Source organism: Ceratotherium simum, chromosome 5 (genome assembly GCF_057802395.1).
Source record: "Ceratotherium simum simum isolate JZ-2026a chromosome 5, ASM5780239v1, whole genome shotgun sequence".
NCBI lineage: Eukaryota > Metazoa > Chordata > Mammalia > Perissodactyla > Rhinocerotidae > Ceratotherium > Ceratotherium simum.
In genome coordinates, this window is record NC_141904.1 from 19,549,340 (window position 1) to 19,572,105 (window position 22,766).

The 22,766-nt window shown below is 37.2% G+C and overlaps 1 pseudogene; it reads right to left on the reverse strand.

Moving 5' to 3' along the window:
• LOC101393852 (protein moonraker pseudogene) overlaps positions 1-20,792 on the reverse strand; it is a 64,739-nt pseudogene extending 43,947 nt beyond the window's left edge.
• Between the last annotated feature and the right edge of the window lie 1,974 nt (positions 20,793-22,766).

Below are 22,766 nucleotides of genomic sequence, written 5' to 3' on the forward strand. Positions count from 1 at the left end.
AAGATTTAAACACAAAATAGTCGGAGGCCCAATCTCAACTTCAAGCTGTCCCAACCCCTTCTTTACTCTGCTTTATGATGCTGGAGCTTGGACTCTGCAAACCACATTTTAGTTTTCCAGCTGCTCACTGTTAGGTAATGCCAGTCAGGGGCATGGAGACTGCAAACCTGATGGAGGGGGAAAGGATGTGCTTTTTCCTGTATGCTTCCTGTTCCTTTAAGCGTCACCCCAGAAATGCCTCTTCACCCAAACATTAGTAGAGTCTTCCCATGGCAGCAGCTGAATCCAGTTTGCAGTTTCTCTGACACTTGTAAAACTAGCCTCAGAGACACCTGCTAGCCTAGGGGCCTCCTCAGAGGTCTGAGTCCCAGCTACCAGGACCATCCTCTGAGTTTCCAAGTTTTAATAATTCCAACCTCTTCCATCTGTTTGCCCCAAACACAGCGGCGGCGGCTGCATCCTGTAACGTCAACCTCTCTGATACCTCAGTGTTCCCTTTGTACTTTTTCAGTTATGTAGCTAACAATTCTTTAAGTTAAATTCCCTCATTTCAAATAACTTGTGTGATGTCTGTCTTCTCCCACCCATTTTTGTTCTCCACTCCCCACTCACGTCCCCCATCTGCCTCCATAAGGTGAAGTGGGTGGGACCATCCCTCCCCTTACACACATCCTGCTTAGGTTAGATTTAATTTTATTTGGGGCATGGGATCCTAGGAAGGAAACTGAAGTTTATTTAAGTAATGCGCTCTAGACTTTTTTGGTCAAGCCCAAGACACTAAGTATTCTTAATTTGATATATATATTACTTTTTATCAACTTTATTGAAGCATAATTTATGGAAAATAAACTGCATCCCCTTCAAAGGATACAATCTGATGCATTTTGACATATGTATACACCTGGGAAACCACTGACACAATCAAGATACAGAACATCTCCGTCACCCCCAAGGTTTCCTCATGCCCTTTTTCAGTCCATCCCTCCCTCTACCCTGGACCCCAGACAACCAACTGCTGGTCTGTTTTCTATCACTATAAAGTAGTTTGCATTTTCTAGGATTTTATATAAATGGAATCATCCAGTAGGTAGTCTTTGAGTCTGGCTTCTTTCACTTAGCGTAATCATTTTGAGATTCATCCATGTGGTTACATTTATTAACTTTTCCATTCTTTTTATTGCTAAGTAACAGTTCCGTTGTACAGATGTACCATAGTTTGTTTATCCATTCAAATGTTGATTCACATTTAGGTAATTTCTAGTTTGGGGTTATTATGACTAAAGCTGCTATGAATATTTATGTATAAATCTTTGTGCAGTAAACACATACCTAGGCATGAAGATATGTTACTTTTAAATTGAGGTGTTTCATACAGTAAAGTGCACAGATCATAAATATACAGATTGATAATTTATGTTCACGTGCACCTGCGTAACACCACCCAGATAAAGATTTAGAACATTTTCAACACACAGAAGGTCCCCTGTGCCCCTTCCCAGTCAGCAGACTCCTGGAGAAGTCATCAGTATCCTGACTTCTGTCTCATTGTTTAGTTTTGCTTGTTTTGAGACATCATATAAATGAAATTACAGAGTATGTATGCACCCTTTTGTGTCTGGTTTCTCTTGTCCAACATATGTCTACGAGATTCATGCACGCTCTTGTGTGCTTGGAGTTCATTCCTTTTATTGCAGTGCTGTGTTACATTGTATGGATATACATTTGTTTATCCATTCCCTTGTTGATGGATATAGGGTCGTTCCCAGTTTTCTTTCTCGTATGAATATAGCTACTATGGACATTCTTGTATATGTCCTTGGTGAACATACAATCTCATTTTTCTTCACTCAGGAATGGGATTGTTGGGTCATGGGGTAGGTTTATGATTAACTTTTCAAAGTGGTTGTATCAATTTACACACCTACCATCAATGTATGACCATTCTGATTACTCCATATCCTCATCCATACTTCGTATTGAAGGTCTTTTTAATTTTAGTCATTCTGGTAGATGTGTCATGCAATCTCATTGTGGTTTTAACTTATATTTCCGTGATGAAATATTATGTTGAGAACTTTTTCATACACTTATCAGTCATTTGGATATACTCTTTTGTGTAGTGTCTATTCAAGGTTTTTGTCCATTTTTAGTTATGTGTCTTTTTATTATTGATTTGTAGGAGTTCTTTATATATTCTGAATATAAATCCTTTGTTAGATATGTATATGACAAATACCTTCTACAGTGTTTTCTTGATGAACAGAATTTCTTATTTTAATGAAATGTAATTTATCAACCTTAGCTTTTATGATAAGTGCTATTTGTATCCTCTTTACAAAATCTTTGCCTATCCCAAGGTCACTTAACATTCATTTAAGATAATTTACCTATGTGAAATTTCAGAGGTTCAAGGGCCAGATTCACATACTGTATGCTGAATCTTAGGTCCTGTGCCCTAGTAGACAACACAAACATCCACGCATGGGAGATGGGGTGAGGGGGAGTCTCACAAAATAAGGAGCAAGGAGAGTTTAGGGCAAAAGGATAGAGCTAGAGCTCAAGAGAGAAAGAAAGGGTATGAAGGGAGATGGGGAAAAGTGGAAGGACAAGATGGAGAGAGGCAGAGAAAGGGAAAGAGGAAAAGAATGAGGAAGAAAAGGGATGCCTTCCCAGCCTGAGCAAAGTGTGCCCCCGTCTCAGGAATCTGAGCAGTCTGGCCAGAGGGGAATGAGCCAAGTGGGTGAGACGAGAGTCAGAGAACTAGAAACAAGATCAGAAGTCGCTTCCCCTTTCCTCCCAACTCTCCCTTCCCTCTCTGTGCTCAGGCCAGTAAGCACTTACCCTTGAAAAATATTTTTTAAAACATTGGATGATTTTGTTATAAGAAATCTTTATTTCCCAATGATGTGCTCACTAAGACATCATTACATTAATGTGTACCCGAACACACTTCTAGGTTATGACCAATATCCAGAAATTAACCCTGACAAAATGTGCAGTAATTATAAATGTGAGCTTTGGAGCCACATAAACCTACGTGCCATTACTTATCCACTCCAGTCCTTGGGCAAGTTAATCAACTTCTATAAGTCTCAGTTTCTTCATCTATTAGATAAGTATTCATTCACTCATTCAACAAATATTTATTGAGTACCTGTTACGTGCCAGGGACTGCTTAAAGCACAGAGAATTAGTATATAAAGCAACCAAAAATTCTTACCCTCATGAAGCTTTCCTTCTAACGAGGAAGCAGACAATAAATAAGATGAAACAGTATTATGTATAGTATGTTATATAGTGTTATATAGTTATATATGATAACATATATTGTATGCTATATAGTATGTTATATAGTACATAGGGAGTAGTGGAAAGTGATAGCATTCTGGATGTATTTTGAAGGTAGAAGCAACAGAATTTACTTCTGGACCCAATGTTGAGTACAAAAGAGAAGTAAGGAACGTAAGAGAAGTCAAGGAGGATACCAAGGTTTGTGGCCTGAGCAACTAGAAGAATGGAGTTGCCATTACCTGGGATGGGGAAAGCTGCAAGGGGTACTGGATGAGCTCATTTTGGGGTACATTACATTTTAGATGCTATTAGACATCCAGAAAGAGATGTCAAGTTCAGGGAAGAGGTGCAAATTGAAGATGTATATTTGGAAATCATCAATGAATACACAGTATTCAGAGCCATAAAACGGGATGAGATCATCCAAGGAGTGATTATAAAGAAAATATATAAGTGTTGCTCCACTCAGGGTTGGTGGTGGTGGTGATGTGTGTGTGTGTGTATGCGTGTGTCTATGTATGAGGTTCAGTTGGTTTAACACTAAGAGCTTTATTTATTGAGTGCCTTATGTGCCCAATGCTGATTAATTCATTTAATTTTCTAGGAAGTAAGTGATATTATTTTCTCCATTTTTAAGATGATGATACTGAAAAGTTTATATTTGCCCAACATAAAAAAATTAGTAAGTGATAAAACTAGGACTTGAACCCAGAACCCATGTTCTTCACCTATATACTTCATCTCATATAATCTAATACAAAAATCTAATGCCTATTGGTCATGTTAATACACAATAAGCACTTAATTAAATGCCCCCCACTACATATCAGCTTGTGCCTTGGACAATAACTTGTTTGATCATGCCTTTGAGATCCTCAGTTTCAAATGGGCATGTTAATAATCATAACGATTCTTCTACCCAACTAATAGAGCCATTATGAGGGCCAAATGAGGCAATGTCTAAAGAAATGGATCATAGATGGCTCTGTACTTGTTAGAGAGCATTATCACTATCACTTCTAAATGAGGCTGGGTTTTCTGAATATGATAGAATCAGATCAAATGAGTTCTGCTCATGAAATATACACTCGAGATGCGTAGAAATATTGACTTTAGAGAAATGCTATTCTTTGTGTGAGATGTTTGACCTTGACATGAGACTAATATTTCAACAACTGGCTACTCATAAACTGGAAGATAAACTGAAATACTTATGTGCAGAAATAAAAATAGAAAATTCTCACAATGGTAAGACTTTTGTTAAATCAAAGTTTTGAATTTTTTTTCAGTTACACTACTATCATTTTAAGTTTATGAACTATTACAAAAGCATTTTAGTTGGATAAGAAGTATTTGCTCCCTTATTTCTTGATTTTAATGTTAGAAAATGTTTCTAAACACAATATACCTTCCCATAGCTGGAGGGAATTTGACCCAGTACCCCAAATGCCTAGGCTGTGCTTTTTAAGGAGTAAATAAACCAGTAGACGAAGTGCGGAATTTGAAGTCAGAATATCAGTGTTAACTTCTGACATGCTGGCAAAACCTTTACATGCTAAGTTTTTCAAATGCTCAGCCTAAAATAACTTTTTCTTCTCTTCACAGCATCTGCCCACAGATGTGGCAGGGTGTAAGACTCAGGCAGAAAACCTCTTTGGTCTTGGGTTACTGCACTGATCACCAATCAGCAGAGTCCTGTCAGGAACTTTTCACTCAGAACAATACAAGATGGAAAACACAGGGCTACAATCAACTAAACATCCACTGACTCCAAGTTACATGCTTATCTCTGTACCCCACACACTAAGGAGATAAAAAGTTAATAAAAATTGTAGGCCGGGGGCCGGCTCAGTGGCGTAGCAGTTAAGTGTGCATGCTCTGCTTGGGTGGCCCAGGGTTCACAGGTTCGGATCCCGGGCGCGCACCGACACATAGCTTGTCATAGCCATGCTGTGGCAGTGTCCCATATAAAGTAGAGGAGGATGGGCACAGATGTTAGCCGAGGACCAATCATCCTCAGCAAAAAGAGGAGGATTGGCAATGGATGTTAGCTCAGGGCTGATCTTCCTCACCAAAAAAAAAAAAAAAAAAAATTGTAGTCCTTGCTCTCTAGCAGCCACAATCTATGATCAAAACCACACATAGATGAAAAATATTTTAAACAATTATAAACAAAATTTGAATAAAAATACACAAAATATGAGAATAACCTTGGTTTTTAGTGTGTGAAGGAAACTCAAAATGAGGGAAAAGTCTTATAGACTCATCAGAGAAGAGTTCACGGAGACTGACTGGAGGTAGCTATAAACATTTGCACCGTTCTATTTCCTGCCAGAGAATTTATTAGTTTCTGCAGCCACAGACATTGGATGATCTTTGATAGACATTTCACTGCTCTGTGACTCAGTTTCCTCATTTATCAAACAGAAAAATCATACCCTTCATTTCTTACATAGTTCACAGTGTGATAGTTGGAAAACACTAACAAATATCTCATTTTATTATTGCAGATATATTCAAAATAAAATGCAGATAAATTAAGTTATATGTCATAAACACTTATATCTATGATAATTAAAAGGTGGCACAGTGAGCCAACTTATCCTGCAGCCTAAACTTAAGGTAGATAAAAATAAAAATCTTATGACAAGGTAGATTCACACAGAATTGTGAATGAAGCTTACAGGTTTTTAAACATTTCAGTCAGCATTTATAATGTACCAGGAGTGAGATGTTGAGAAATAAATCAGTAATGTGCTTCTAACAAGCAAATAAGGGTTTTTTGTTTTTTGAGCATTAAGTTTTTGAAAAATACGTCGAAATTAATTAACTCCATTGCTGCCAAGAGCACCTAAACCATTTATTTTCCCTGTGTTAACTGGACAGCAGAGATTTTCTTGGTCAATTCTTAAATGAAAGACATAGAAGGAATTCTTCCATCTAATTCAAACCATGAGAAGGTGCCCAGGAAATCTTCATCAAATAAATGAATCAGTAAATGAATGAATGAATCAGTCATTAAAAATAGACATTTATATATTGAAAATGAGGGGCCGGCCCCATGGCTTAGCGGTTAAGTGCGAGCGCTCCGCTGCTGGCAGCCCGGGTTCAGATCCCGGGCGCGCACTGGCGCACTGCTTGTCCGGCCATGCTGAGGCCGCGTCCCACATACAGCAACTAGAAGGATGTGCAGCTATGACATACAACTATCTACTGGGGCTTTGGGGGAAAAAATAAATAAATAAAATTTTTAAAAAAATTATATACTGAAAATGATCCTACTCTTTGGGGAAGGAATTATCTTTAATTATTACTGCATTTGTCAAGTATTTTTCTGTTCTAAAATTGAAGATCCAGGATTCTAGAAATTCACTTTGAGGTAGTTGTGCCCCCTGAGGGACAAGTTCTCAAACAGAACTTAGGGATATAAGCAAGCTCAAAACCTGTCAATATTCTCAGTTCTGCTCATGAGCTGAGAACTACAGAGATTCCTGACAAGAAATAGGAATTTACCATGAGGTCTAATAAGTAGCCCCAGCTGAATAGAATGACCAGAAGTCTGTGCTGGAGGTGGCTGAGAAGCAACGGGAAACTGATAGGGCCCCTGGAATAGGGGGTCACCATTAAAGGCCACCTAAATAATTAGGCTCACACTCACATGTGAACAGATCAATAGAACCAGACCTTACAGCCTGCTGGGGAATATGGTTCTGACAGGCTGGATAGGATGGAAAGAAATGGACCAGAGGTGAGGACAGGACTTCTAGGAGTCATCTCCATTTACTCAAGGAAGAGGAAAGGAGACACTACACCACTGGGCTGCAGCTCAAGTGAGGAGGATTGCAGAGTCCTGGTACAATGGGACTCAGAGGGTCGGTGGAACTTCGAGGGGGAAACGGAGCACAGGCCAAGGCCAGAGAATGCAGCTCCAGGATCTAAATCCAAGGGAAGTTCCTACTAAAAGTTTGTTGGGGAATTAAAATGTTCCAAAAGAGGCCAGACACAGTGGCAGTCCAGTGGGGGAAGCCCTGGATAGACTCTGATACCCAAAAGCTTACTTGACAGCTCCTCTCAGGGCCTCAAATGAACTTCAAACTCAACATATCAGAAACAAAAACTCAGTTCCTGAAAACCAGGTCTTTCCCCTTTTATTGCTCCCTAATTCAGCAAATGGCGTGCACATTCCTCTAGTCTGCTACTCAGAAAGCTAGGTCTCATCGCTGCTCCCCTTTCCCCCACCCTCCGTATCCAATTTTTCTTAAATCTGACCATTTCTCTCCATCTCCACCACAATGCTAGTTCAAGCCACTCTCACTGTTTGTGTGGATTTAGAAGGCGTCTCCTAATGAATATCCCCCGACCTGCTTTTGTCCCCTGCAATCCATTCCCTCCCTGCAGCCAGAGAAGTCATCTTTTCGAAATGCAAATCTGATCATGTCACACCACTGGTCAAAACCCTTGAAAGGCTTCTCATTGCTTTTGGGATAAAGGGGGAACTCCTTAACGCAGTTCACAAAGCGCAGAAGGCTCTGGCTCCTGCCCACCTCTCCAGCCTCTTCTAGTTCCACGCTGCCCCTCAGCAATCTGTTCTGGCCACTGTGTCCTTCTTTTAAGCCCTTTGCAATCGCTAAACTCCATCTTGCCAAAGGGCCTTTTCATCTAGGTATTCCATCTCATCCTCTCAGACTTGAGCTCCCCAGGAAAGCCTTTCCCGACCTCCCCTTCCAGGGTAGGTCTTCCTTTTCCGGGTTCTCGTTATACTGGGAGTCTCTCCCACGTAGCTCTTCTCACAGTTGCAATTTTACATTGATTCACATTATTTATTTTTATAACTATTAGCATTCTCCCTAGATTTTCTAAGCTCCATGAGTGCAAGGTGAGGGTCTGTTTTTTTCTCACCACTGGACAACAAGCTCTCAGAAAATAGCAAACAGGCCAAGCATTGTTGAAAACTAAATGAATGAATGACACAGAGATGAAAGCCAGAAAAAGCCAGGGACATCTGATTCTGGTCTCTTTTATGTGTGACCAGGAATAATTTTAAAACATACCTTATTTTGTCACAAATTGCTCCTCTAGCCCAGTAACTCCTTGGTGAAAGTCCTAATAATTGACTGTAGCAGAGTGAGGTCCCTGGTTATAATTCCATCAAGAGATGAGCCTTTGGGCACTGTTAAGCCAGCATCTTTAGGTCTCATTGATAAAATAAGGGTTTTTTTTTTTTCCTGTATTATAAGTTCAATTTTAGTGGCAGGTCATTTTTGAGATGTACTGAGTATAAAAATTGTGAAATCTAGGACAATGGAAAAATATTCTCATAAGAGTGTTTATCATTTTAGGCTATAAATGAAAGAGAAAAGATTTTTAAAGACCTTCTTAATGGGATAATCTAGAATAATCATTGTTAGAAAAAGAATTTTTTAGTCAAATGTAATATCTACATGTATTTTCTGATGAAGGAGAAACCCTCTTTCAAAGGTTTCCATACTAACAACTCAGAAAAGATAGAACAAGTGATAAATCATATGTTCTGGTTGCTTTAATTCACTTCTATTCACATATTTCAGAACAAGACCTTCTACTTCTTCTATCAAAGTTCTCAGATTTCATATATTATTTTCAAATAATCCACAATAAATATTTATAATATGCCTCCATACTACTTCAGTTCTAAAGCCAATGGTTGTTTATTAAATGAAGTCTGCTCTTGTTAAGTGTTTTTAGAAATTCCGAAAGGCTTTATTTTAAGGCCTCAAACCTATTGAAAAATAAATAAACACTCTTTTACCGGCAAAACACACACATGCACACACACACACACACACAAATACACGTATCCTCACAGTTTTAACATATCATTAATAATACTGGGCCAGCCCCGTGGCTTAGCGGTTAAGTGCGCACGCTCTCCTGCTGGCAGCCTGGGTTCGGATCCCGGGCGCGCCCCGACGCACCGCTTCTCCGGCCATGCTGAGGCCGCGTCCCACATACAGCAACTAGAAGGATGTGCAACTACGACATACAACTATCTACTGGGGCTTTGGGGGAAAAAAAGAAAAAAAGAAGGAGGATTGGCAACAGATGTTAGCTCAGAGCCAGTCTTCCTCAGCAAAAAGAGGAGGATTAGCACGGATGTTAGCTCAGGGCTGATCTTCTTCATAAAAAAATAAATAAATAAAATAATACTAACGCAACTCATTTATTGAGTGCTTATTATGTGCCAGCCCTGTGTTGAGCACTTCATGGGTTTTATCTCCTCTCACCCACCACAACTTTGTGAAGCAGACTATATTTCTGTTCCCATTTTATCATCCTTTTTATAATTCTGATAAAATACTAAGGCTTAAAAGGGTTAAACAAGTTGCTCAAGGTCGTATCTACGAAGCATAATAATCTTGGTTAAATAAAACAGTCCTAAATGGGACAATTAATACATGAACAAACTAAATTGTTGATTGTTGATTGGTTTTAGCAGAGTTGCTGAGAGTTTGGCTTTCCCATAGACACATATGCACAGTGACCTAAAATACCAAGGACAGAAAGAAAGAAATAACTACAGAACAAATGAGATGCTGATTAACATTTCATCCTTTCCACCCCCAATAAAGATTTCTATTTATCTCACTCATACAATTACAATTCAAAAGCTCATAAAATAACCCTGTAGAAAATATCAATTAGTAGTTTGCTGTGAATAAATGTTGACTTGGTCTCTGATTAATGTTCTGGAAATGATTAGAGTTGGTTCCAGTGAAGTGGTCCTTCCTGGTTGCTAAATTTCAAGGATAGCAAATCTAAAGTTCTTCATAGATAGAGATAATCATCAAGAAATTGGGTGGTGGTCACCACTCTGAATGATCATTGTCATCCTGTTTGTGTTTCTATTTCTCACTGGAGTTTTAGTTAAATTCTTAAATTCTCATGTTTGGAAATTTTGTCTTTCCTGATTTAAGAAGAAGCTCCGTTCAGAGGCAAAATTTGCAAAGTAATTACCAAGGAGCGGTCACATTATTTCAATATTTGTTAGGGACCATCTTTATCCCTGTAGAACATATGTCATCACTCCAATCTACTGCTCTGTGCCAGCAAGACCCTGGATGCTGTTCTTCATGCAGTCAACATCATTCTTTTCTTTAAGCATCATAAAGCATATTGCCAAAAATAATTCTGCAGCATCTACTCTACTGAACTCAGACACATGTCAAGTTAATGTCAAAGCTAGATTGGCAATGCACTAGAATGTTAGAATAGAGTCTGCATTTCTTCACTCTAATCATTAGTTAGCAATCATATTTCTGAGTTTATAATTCTCTTTTGGGAGTTGTGATACGTACTTCAATATCCCCTGAGGGCTGTTGGAATATTTCTCTCCTGACCTAGAAAGGGGAAACTCTAATAGGTTTCCTGCTGAATTAACTCCCAAAAAAGAACTGCTTGGTAAGTTTAGTTACTTAACAACATCTCTATTTCCATTTTCATTAAGAAAAACGTGACAAAATGAAAACACCAAGTTTTACCTTTGCCTAGTGCTTCCACAGATGGAATTCATTCTTAGCATTAGGGCATAGAGGGATCCCAGGACCGGGTGCCAGAAATTGAATTCTAGACGTCAAACAGGGCCATTCGCCCTTTCAACCTGCTAAGAAACTAAGAGATACTCCCCTCCACAGCTGAGCTTACTCACCTCTGAAATGGGCTCATAGAAAAATGCCTACACCAACTCATTTATGTCAGCTGTACAAATTGTCATTGGTCCAAGTTTTCAAAAAACAAACAGACAATTAATTCAGTAAAATATAAACAGTAACTACCAGTATTGGCACTGTAGTTTATTCTGTGAGAATCTAATTAGAATACTTTCGTGTTCTGTAGGAGAGTGTGACAAGAAAAATGGGCAGCTTTGCTAAACTAGACTTACTGAGTTCAACATATTGACTGTACTTTAAAAATCCTGTATTCAATATCTTACTTCCTGATTAATTTTCAGAAAGATTCTCAGAAAGCTTCAAACTCCTTTATCTTCCAGGATGTCCATATAGACACTTATGTGTGGATAAAACATGTTTTCAGGGGAAGTAACTAAATTAATAGCATTTAGTTGGTCCTTTTTTATTGATAACCACTAGAACTATATTATGTCCAAACAACAGTCCATCTAACTTAAAATAAATCTAGACAATAACTAGCTTTCCACACAGCCTACAGAAAGGACTGTTTATTCCACAAAGGTCAGTGGATCGGTTCCATTCGTCATGCTCTGCAGTAGTTAACAAGAGTCTAGAGAGCATGTTTATCACTGTAACACTAGAATTTTTTTGTTTTTTTATTCATCATTTCAACTACTTACTTAGTTTGCCATAACAAAGCACTGGCTTAAAATGCAGCAGTGAGCTTCCTTTCTGATTTAAAAGCTGTCTGCATCTCTGACAGTTCTGAGCAATGCTTTTTATGGCTTTGTTTACCTTGTTCTAAAATGAAATGACAATTCGTTTTGTTTTCTTTTTTTAGGGTTCCCCCCCCCCAAAGCCCCAGTAGATAGCTGTATGTCATAGCTGCACATCCTTCCAGTTGCTGTATGTGGGACGCGGCCTCAGCACGGCCGGAGAAGCTGTGCGTCGGTGCACACCCGGGATCCAAACCCCGGGCCGCCAGCAGCGGAGCACACGCACTTAACCGCTAAGCCACGGGGCCGGCCCGACAATTCGTTTTTTATAAATAAGCTGAAGAGTCTTTGCAGCAGATATTTTTTCCTTTGAAGTAAATTTAAAAGAGGTTTTCAGATGTGTATATATTTTTTCTTAAGTAGCACGTGGAAAATACCTCCAAAAGCTTTGCCTTCTGACGTCTGGTAGAAAGCCTTGTAAAACAGGATCTACCCTATAAGAAAATGACCAACTCCCTGAAAGTCATAATTTGCACCTCTTTTTGAACACACAATTTTCCACATGCTAGGGTTTGGTGGTTTCTTTCCTGTTATATGAGAAACACAATAAAGTCATGGCTGTAGAACAAGAAAGCCTGTTGGCTCCTGGCCTAATCGATTTTATGCTAAAAAGCCCAAATTTTGAAGTGTCCTGTTTTTCATTTGGATGTAGCTGTGTTTTTTTAAAATTTACTTACTAACTTCCTTTACTGAGTGTAGAATTTTGGAAAAACTCCAGAGTAGAAGGCAAGAGACATTAGGTTCTGGTCTGGGCCCTAGCATTTGTTTTTAGGAAATACTAGTTTTTGAGAAAAATAGTGAAACTCTTTGGGCCTCAGTTCTCATAATAAAACTAGACAAGGTAGTTTTCCAATTTTCCAAGTCTACAACTCTATGAGTCCATGATTTCATAATCCACAGGAAGGAATTGGATATAAGCAAGGTGATTTGAGTCCATAAGGAATATTTGTGAATTCTGGTGTTAACTACCAAGGGGAATAGATGCCCATGGTAAGGTTTCAGAAGGCATAGCTGTGTCTGATAGTAAAGGGCGTCTGTAGAATACATCCTCTTGGTTAATTAAGACTTTTTTTTCTTCCTCACTTTTCCTTGGGTATTACACACAACGGCAATTGAATCTGCTTTCAATGACATATCTTTTCTCTTAGGAAATTTTTTTTCTTAAATATAATAAATTTATTTTTATCATTAAAATGAAATGATACGTGGCCAGCCTGGTGGCGTAGTGGTTAAGTGCACGCGCTCCGCTTCGGCAGCCCGGGGTTCGCAGATTCGGATCCCAGGCGCACACTGATGCACCACTTGTCAAGCCATGCTGTGGCGGCGTCCCATATAAAGTAGAGGAAGATGGGCATGGATGTTAGCCCAGGGCCAATCTTCCTCAGCAAAAAGAGGAGGATTGGCAACAGATGTTAGCTCGGGACTAATCTTCCTCACAAAAAAAATTTTAAAAAATAATAAGTAAATAAAAAACAAAAAAATGAAATGATACGTGCATTTTTATTACAATCTTATCTCCTACAAATACATAAAAAGAAAGAAAACGAGTCTCTACCTAGCTTATAAGCTAAAATAGCTTATAGGCATAATACTTTGCATTTAATTATCCTATACTATCATCCAGGAGTCACATAAATTTTTACTATTTACCCATAGGTATGTAGTGTTATCTGTATTTTATACATGAGGAAACAGGCAGAGGATAAACATGGGACCCACTCATGAATACACAGTAATCTCTGAGCAGGTCAAAGATGAAAATCCTTACTCTACCATCCCAGTGAAAGCCATTATGCTTAACTCACCACTACTACCTTCCCCTGCCTCTGAAAGTTTATAACTAGTATATTTCTAAATATCTTTATAGCATTGACAAAAATTTTGACTAGAACCACTAACAACATCAAAAATGATGGGCAAAAATCACAAGCAAAAACTAACAAAAATATAAGTATAAAATAAAAGAGACTAATGTCTTTACTATATAAATTTCTGGAACTAACTGATAGAAAATAAAGGTAGAATCCCTATAGATAAGACATGGACAAGTGAGCATAGTATATGAACTGGCTATTCAAAAACGAGGAAAATAAGTTTAATAAATCTATTTTAAAAGTTCAAACTGATTAATAATAAAAGAATTACAAATTGACACTACAAGAAATATCTTATTTAACATGTCAAAGGAAAAAAGATTTACAGAGGGCTAGTACTCAATGAGGGGATATGATGAGATAGCTATTCTCAAATGCTGTTGGAGAGAATTTAAGTTGTCACATTCTTTTCTGGAAAGCAATTTGGGAATATAATGTGTATTGAGAGTCTTAAAGATGTTGCATACTGTTGGGCCCAGTAATTCCCCTTCTAGGAATGCACTCAAAAGAAGAATCCAAACTGCACATATGTATGCAAAAAAAACCACCCAATTTCACTGCAAAAATTATTTATAACAAAAAAAGAAAGAATTACCTAAATGTCCCAAAACAAAAGAATAGTTAAATAAATTATGGCACATCCATAGCATAGAAAGTTATACAGCCCCTAATATTATTCATGAAGTATTTTCAATGACATGTGAAAAGGCTGATGTATTGGAGGAGGGAGCAAGTTACAAAGCTATATATACAGGGTGACCTCAAGTATGTTCACATTTGAGATAGATCATAGACTTAAACATAAAAATAAAACCATAAAGCATTTCAAAGAAAACATCGGAGATATTTTCATAACCTGAGAGTGGACAAAGATTTCTTAGGCAGAATGTAGAAAGTGGTAACCATAGAAGAAAATTTTGGTAAATTAGATTTCATCAAAATTTAAAACTTGTGCTCATCAAAAGACAATATTAAGAAAAAGAATAGGCAAGCCACAGACTTACAGAAAATATCCACAAATCCTATGTCTGACAAAGGACTTATATCCAGAACATATAATGAATTACTACAACCTAACAATAATAATTGAAAATAGGCAAACACACAGCAGATACTTCACAAAGGAAAATATACAAATGGCTAATAAGCACAGAAAAAATGTTCCACATTACTAATCATTAGGGAAATATAAGCTAAAGTCCCAGTGGGATACCACTACACATCCACTAGAATGGCTAAAATTGAAAAGACTGAAAATAACAAATGTTGGCAAGGATGTAGAGCAACCAGACTCTTACACATTCCTAGCAGGCGTGTAAAATGATACAACCACTTTGGGAAAAGGTTTGGTGGTTTCTTATGAAGTTTAACACACACATACTCTTTGACTCAGCAGCTCCTCTCCTAGGCATTTATCCAAGAGAAATCAAAACTTATGTCCACCAAAAGGCTTATAGAACAATGTACGTAGCAGCTCTATTCACAATAGTCAAAAACCGGATTCAGCTCAAATGTCTGTCATCATAAGAATAGATAAACAAATGGTGACATAGTCATACAATGGACTCCTACTGAACAATGAAAAGGAATGAACTACTTATTCACACAACAACATGGATGAGTCTCACAGACACAATATTGAGCAAAAGAAACACAAAAGATGGCATACTGAATTATTTCCTTTATATGAATTTCTAATGCAGGCAAAACAAATATAAGGCATGAAAAAAAATCAAAAGAGTGGTTATCTCAAGAGTGAGAAGAAGAGCACTAGAAATAGTCTGGAAAGAGATACAAGAGAATTTTCTGGGTAGATTAAAATGCTCTCTATCATGCTAGCGTATGAGTATTGGTCTGTTAGGGATGCCATAGAAAAATATCACCGACTGGGAGGCGTAAACAACAGAAATTTATTTCTCACAGTTCTCGGGGCTAGAAACCCAAGATCAAGGTGCTGGCAAGTTTGGTTTCATTCTGAGGCCTCTTCTCTTGGCTTATAGGTGGCTACCATCTTGCTGTGTGCTTACACGGCCCTTCCTCTGTGTATGCAGAGAGAGATTTCTGGTGTCTCTTGCTCTTCTTATAAGAACACCAGTCCTATAGGATTAAGGCCTTACCCTAACGACCTCACTTAACCTTTACCTCCTTATAGGTCCCATCTTCAAATACAGTCACACTGGGGCTAGGGCTTCAAATTATAAATCTTAGGGGGACACAATTCAGTTTTTAACAGTACAGTTACACGAGTAGATCCACTGGCCAACATTGTACAGTTATGATCTGTCTTTTCAGTGTTTATAAATTCTACCTCAAAAATTTTGTAAAAAAAAAAAGTATAAGTTGAGAGTTGGAGAGTACGTAGAGGAATAGATGAAACAATAATTAAATGAAATAATAATTAAAATAATTTTGAATTTTGGTGATACATACATGTGAAATCATTATTCTATCTACTTTGTGTATGTAAATCATTCTACTTACTTTGTATAAGTTTTACAATTTTTTATAATAAAAAGTCTAATAAACAAAGGAAAATGACATGAAGATACTTTGTTGAGATGAAAATTCTGTGTGACATTCTCTTGAATTGACCTCCATCTTAGCTATGCTTGTATTGTGTGTCTTGGGCAAGTCATCTTCTGGGCTTGATTTACTCATCCAGAAAATGCATGCATTTCTAGACTTATTGAGTGCTCATTAGGTGCAAGACACTAGGCACTATGGGGGGTATAGCTGACATTATCATCAAAGTCCTATTCAGCATTTAAATTCTATAACCATTTTTACATCATAAATGCGGGTCACCGCACATGTAATTCTCACAGCTTTTAACCTTTATGTCTTGTGTTTATCGTTCCTACCTGTAGAGATGAGATTCAATAGGCCAGGGCAGCAGTCATCTTTCAGCAGATTTGTTTTCTACTAAAGTCTTCTTGTCTAGTGAGATTTCTGGAATATTAATATGTTCAAGAAAATAGATGACAATATGGAGAATTTTATGAAAGGACTGGACTCTTTTGAAGGAATTAAATTAAAATTCTAGTATAAATAAGCAAATATAACTAAATGAATAAATATAAGAATTAAATAGATGATTCTAATGTACTACATAGGGAATATAGTCAACAATATTGTAATAATTTTGTATGGTGACAGATGGTTACTAGTCTTATCAGGGTGATCATTTTGTAATGCATATAAATGTCAAATCACTATGTTGTAAACATGAAACTAATAAAATATTGTATGTCAACTATTAAAAAAAAGACATGAAGACTGGATTAGAAGAAAAATTCTATACAGGATTTTTTTTGGATAATTGGCAAAATTTGAATATGGATGGTATATTAAATAATAGTACTTTAACAATATTAAAATTCCTACATTTTTATTTTTAAAAATTAAATAAATGATTCTAAAGGCAGATTAAACTCAGTATAAGTGAGGATTTGTGAAACTGGAGATAGTTTAGTAGAACAAAAGAATGGGAAAATGCAGAAAACAGATAAGAGACATATAAGATAAGATGAAAAGGTCAAACATACATCTAATTAAAGAATCAGAATAAGAAGAGAGAGATTTGGGAAAAACAATATTTGAATCAGAGAGACTGGCTGAGAATTTGTAAAAATTATAAAACTAAAACATCAAGCCTTAGGCTCAAGAAACTCTAAAATCCCAAGCAGGATGCAAAAAATCATAGTCAAATTGCAGAAAATGACAGATAAAGAGAAAATCAAAAGGCAGCCACATGGGGCAAGGGGAGGGGGGATATTGTCTTCAAGGGCTCAGCAATGAGACTTACAGTTAGTTGACTGTTAAAGATAGCAGTGAAAGCTAGAAATCAATGGAATGACACGTTCACAATGCTGAAAGAAAAAGCTGCCAGCTTAGAATTCTATATTCAGCAAAAATATCCTTCGAAAAAGAAGGTGAAATAAAAATGTTTTAAGATAAACAAAAACAGAGAGAGTTTGTCACCGGCAGACTTTCCCCAAAAGAAAATACTAACGGGAATTTTTCCAGTGACCCCAGATGGAAGCAGGATAATGCAGCAAAGAATGAAGAATCACAGAAAGAGTAAAATGGGCGTAAATGTGAATAAACATCGACTATATAAAAAGAATTATGTCTGATAGGATTTTAAATACATAGAAAAATAAAATGCATGACTATAAAAGTTGAAGGAGATTAAATGAATTTCACATTTTTAAATTCTTGCATTATACGAGAAGCGCAAAAAGTATTAGAACTTCATATTCATAATAAACTCCAATAAGCCAAGGATGCATGATGAAACATTTAGAGCAACCACTAAAAGATTAAGACATAAATGTATAACTAACAAGCAAATATGGAGAGATGGAATAATACTTTTAAATACTTGATTAATCTAAATAAAGGCAAGATATAATTTTTTTCCTTTTAAATGGAAGTAGCACTCTAGCAACTGTTGGATCTAGATCTTTGGTTTATTTTGAGATAAAAAAAATAAGAGGAAACAAATTAAAAATTAAGTCATGAATATTGACAATAAATATTGTCAATTTATGTGTGGCTTCTGTAAGTATTGTATTTAAATCCACGAAGTTGCTAAAGAAAAATTACCCAGGATAGAAACTTTGTGATAGAGTTCAGTAATATATAGAAATTACTTTTAAGGAAAGAAAAGTAATTTCAAAACCATAGGTAGTTCTGGGGAAACCAATTTACTCCAATAAGCTGAAACATTTGGGATAATTTAATGTAGAGGAAAGAGTGACAAGAATTACTTTGTAGGAGATGATGGGAAGCCTGAAGTTTTATTTCCTAAGGTGTAGAAGGATCTAATTTACTCAAAGCCTATTTGTTCATAATCCAAGGAAATAGTATTTGATGGGTGTGGTTTTATCTCTGAAATCTCATTGCAGCACTCTTCTGTGAAACCACACTAGAATTAAGAATTTTTATTCTTTTAGTAATTGAGTCTCCCAATGTAGAGTTCAAAGGAGATGTTTTTGTGTGAATATATTACAGCAAAATCTTTTAAGGGGAATTAGTTTGTACGCACACACACACACACACACACACACACACAGAGGCATGTGCGGAAGTAACTGACATCACAGATGATCCACACACTGGAATTTCAAGATAACTGAAATTTCTTGATGAAGGGCCACCGACATCTTTTTTAAGAAAACATATTAACTACTTTTTTAAAAATGGAAATTAGAAAAAAAAAAAAACTACTTCACACTTTCCAATATACTTAACTAACTGAAAACAACATAATATATAATTTTACTGACAATTAAGGAATCCTCATTATGGACATTGATTATTACACTTTCCTACAATGTTCAAAGGGATTACAGGAGTGCTAAACTTTTTTTTTTTATTAATTCTAGACTACTACTTTTTTTTTTTTTTTTAATTTTCCTATCCAATTGTTATAGTTTTGCTGCTTCCTCTCTTGACTTCAGGCCACAGCTGCTGTTTTCACTACTGAAACACTACAATGTTCCTGCCTTGTCCAGTCCTTTCTAATCTGCTGTAAATCTGGAAGCCAATAATCGACATAACAGTGCACAAGATCTTCACGGAGACCTGAAATCCCCTCCTGTGAGTCCAGTGAATGTTGGCCATGGCAAGTGTGAGGACTTTTATGGACATCACTTTTCTCCTTTTCCACTTATGGTCTTTGGGTGGTATTTAACATGGTTAAGGTTTCCCTGCAAGTGAACTACATGCAAGTGACAACTATATGTTTGTTGATTTTTATTAATGACACATATAATGTCAGAACCTACTTCTGTCTGAACTTCAACCCTTTAACTCTTTCAGGAAATTGGTTCTCTTTAGTTCCCAGATGCAAGGGGTGGGGTGGGATGACAGGCGAGGGAGAAAGGAGCTACTGTTGACCAAGCCAGGGATCACGCTAGATAAAGCTCAGTCACCACTGGGATACCAAATTTACTTCTCACAGCTGGTCTATGAGGCTCATATTGCCAATCCACTTTACTATTAAGGGAAAAAAAAAAAGACTAACAGAAAAAAGGCAGAGAGGTAAAGTGACTTGCTGAAAGTCAGACTTCTGGAAAATGGCGGAGCTGGGCTTCAGACTCTGGTCTCACTGCCTCCTTTTTTTCCTTCCAGTATGCCAAAGCTTTGGAAGGTCTCAGCGATTAACAGGAAAGGACCAATCCTGGAGAACGTACTATGGGAAAACACAGCACCAACGTTCTGGGCAATATTGTCACGGCTCTAACTGCACAAAGATGAAAATGATAGCATAAAAATCTAAAATCCTCTAAAGAAAAAGTGAACGATCCTAACAGATAGTATATATAGGAGAAAGAGCAAGAATAGATTTTAATTGAATCTGAAGTTTCTTCTTCGGTGGTATTTTTAAACTACTCTAAAGGGAAATTATGGATAACCACCTAAGATCAAAATTAACCTGTAGAAGGTACAGAGTGAGGTGAGAGCAGTGGACTCAAATCTCTGGAAACTTCCCAGTGACTGGGAATCATGTAAATTTGCATAGAGTGGCTTCGTTAAGGTGGTGAGACCGTATTGGTAGGTCACAAGTTTTACTTAATTGCCTGATTTGCAGATTAAATGGTGTAAGAAAAAAGACTGTGGCTACTCTTCTCTGGAAAAGATTAGAAGATGGGCTTTCACCAGGTATAATTTGAATTGCAAATGAACGTCCAGTGGAAGAAACACTTGACAAAAGGCAATGCAAAAATGGACCGTCGGAGAAGTTCAAGGGTAGGAGGGTGGGTTTAAATGTCACTTGTACACAGACAGCAGCTGACCTCATGGCTGAGGACGGGGCCACTTTAAACCCAAATACACTGGAAGAAAACCTGAAGACCCAGTTTTGGGGAGACTCCCTGAGCCCAACAGGAGTGGAGAAAACATTAATTATAGGTAATAAAAAGTGATTAAGCAAACTATTCCCTATTTGCTACACCCTGCAATTTTGTGTTACCAACTAATGCTTTGTCAAGACTGAAATTGTATTCTATTCTGGTTATGTTTCCTGCACCATGAAAAATAACCCTTACCTCCATTTTCAGGGCAGCATTTCTTGTGGATTTTGTTTTGGTTTGGTTCAATTTGATTTGTGAGTCTGTTGTCATCTGAAACTGATGCATGGAAGACAACTCAGATGCTGCTAAAAAGAAGTCCGGCATTTTCTGTTTTTTTGACTTCAGAATCTAACAGACCTTCTTTGTGGAATGGTTTGACTGGTTCAAAATGGAACAGCCACAAAAGCAGTCAAGAGACACCAATTTTAGAACAGTAGTGATGTGTGCTTAAGGATGCAGATATGCTAGTGTTTTCTGTGTCACAAGGAGGCTGAATCTTGGACTGTCAATCAAGACAGCCTTCAGAGAATGAAATATATCTGTTAGGCTTGTCAAATTTTCTTTTGGGTCACCCTAGAGAAGATAATTTAGCTAAATTAAGTAGTGTGTTGTCCAGATCCCTAAGGAACAAAATATAATGAATTCTAACACTTCTAGATCATTCATTGGCTGTCTACAACTGCTATGAAGTGAACTACTATTATCTCCACTTTCAAATGAGGAAACTAAAATGCAAGAAGTCAAAGAACTTGCATAAGATCTTGCTAGAATCTAAGCAATGGAAACTATATAACAACTCGTTCCCTGCCCCCTCCTCCAGGTCCCCTCCCTGATGGAGCATCTGTCTCAGACCAATGGAATGTACCCACTTTGACGTATGGCTATAGGTGTCCTCTTTTCTCTTTGTTTTAAGAGTAAATTACCTATTAAAATACAGTAGACATACAGAAAAGTACACAAATCTTAAGTGTAAATCTCAGTTAATTTTTATCAAGTGAATAATTCATGTTACTATCTTCTAGATCAAAGAATAGCATCCTACCAGCACCCTAGAAGCCCCCAGTCTCTCTCTCTTGCCAAAGGAAACCACTGCTCTGACCTCTATCGTCATAAATTACTTTTGCCTGCTTTGGAACATGCTATTAATGACATTATGAAACATGAACTCTTTTGTGTCTGCTTCTTTCCCTCAACATTTGTGAACTGTCATCATGTTGTTGCCTATTGATGTAATGTATTCATTTTCATGATTGTGTAGTGTTCCTTTGTGACACCACCACCATATAGTTGTCCATTTTGCTGTTGATGGGAACTTGGGTAGTTATGAGTAATACTGCTCTTCACAATCTTGTATGTGTCTTTTGGTGAATATATGTATGCATTTCTGTAAGGATTATGTCTAGGACCAGAACAAGCGGGATATGCAGCTTTAAGAGATATACCCAACAGTCTCCCAAAGTGCTCGTAACAATTTATATTCCCTGAGACGGTGTAGGAGAGTTCCAGTTGCTCCAAACCCTTGTCCTTGCAGACACTTACAATTGTCGCTCTTTTTCATTTTATTTATTTGAATGGGTACATAGCGGAATCACATTTTTTCCAGCTCTATTGAGATATTGACAAATAACATTGTGTAAGTTGAAGGTGTACGTGATGATTTGATACACATATATATTGTGAAATGATTACCACAATAAGGTTAGTTAACACATCCATCACCTCATATAGTTACCATTTTTTTGGGTGTGGTGAGAACATTTAAAATTTACTCTCTTAGCAAATTTCAAGTATAGAATATTGTTAAATATAGTTACCATGCTGTACATTAGATCCTCAGAACTTATTCATCTCATAACTGAAAGTTTGTACCTTTTGACCAACATCTCACCATTTCCCCCCTCCTCCTCCACTCCTGGTAACCACCGTTATATTCTCTGCGTCTATGAATTTGACCTTTTTAGATTCCACATATAAGTGAGATCATGCAGTTTCTGTCTTTGTGTCTGGCTTATTGCACTCAGCAGAATGTTCTCAAGGTTCATCCATGTTGTTGCAAATGGCAGAATTTCCTTCTTTTTTTAAGGATTTTTTGCTATTGAGTTGTGTGAGTTCTTTATATATTTTGGATATTAACCCCTTATCAGATATATGGTTTGCAAGTATTTTCTCCCATTCCATAGGTCGCCTTTTCATCTTGTTGGTTGTTTTTTGTTTGCTTTTGCTGTGCAGAAGATTTTCAATTTGATGTAATCCCACTTGCTTATTTTTGCTTTTGTTGCTTGTGCTTTTGGTGCCATA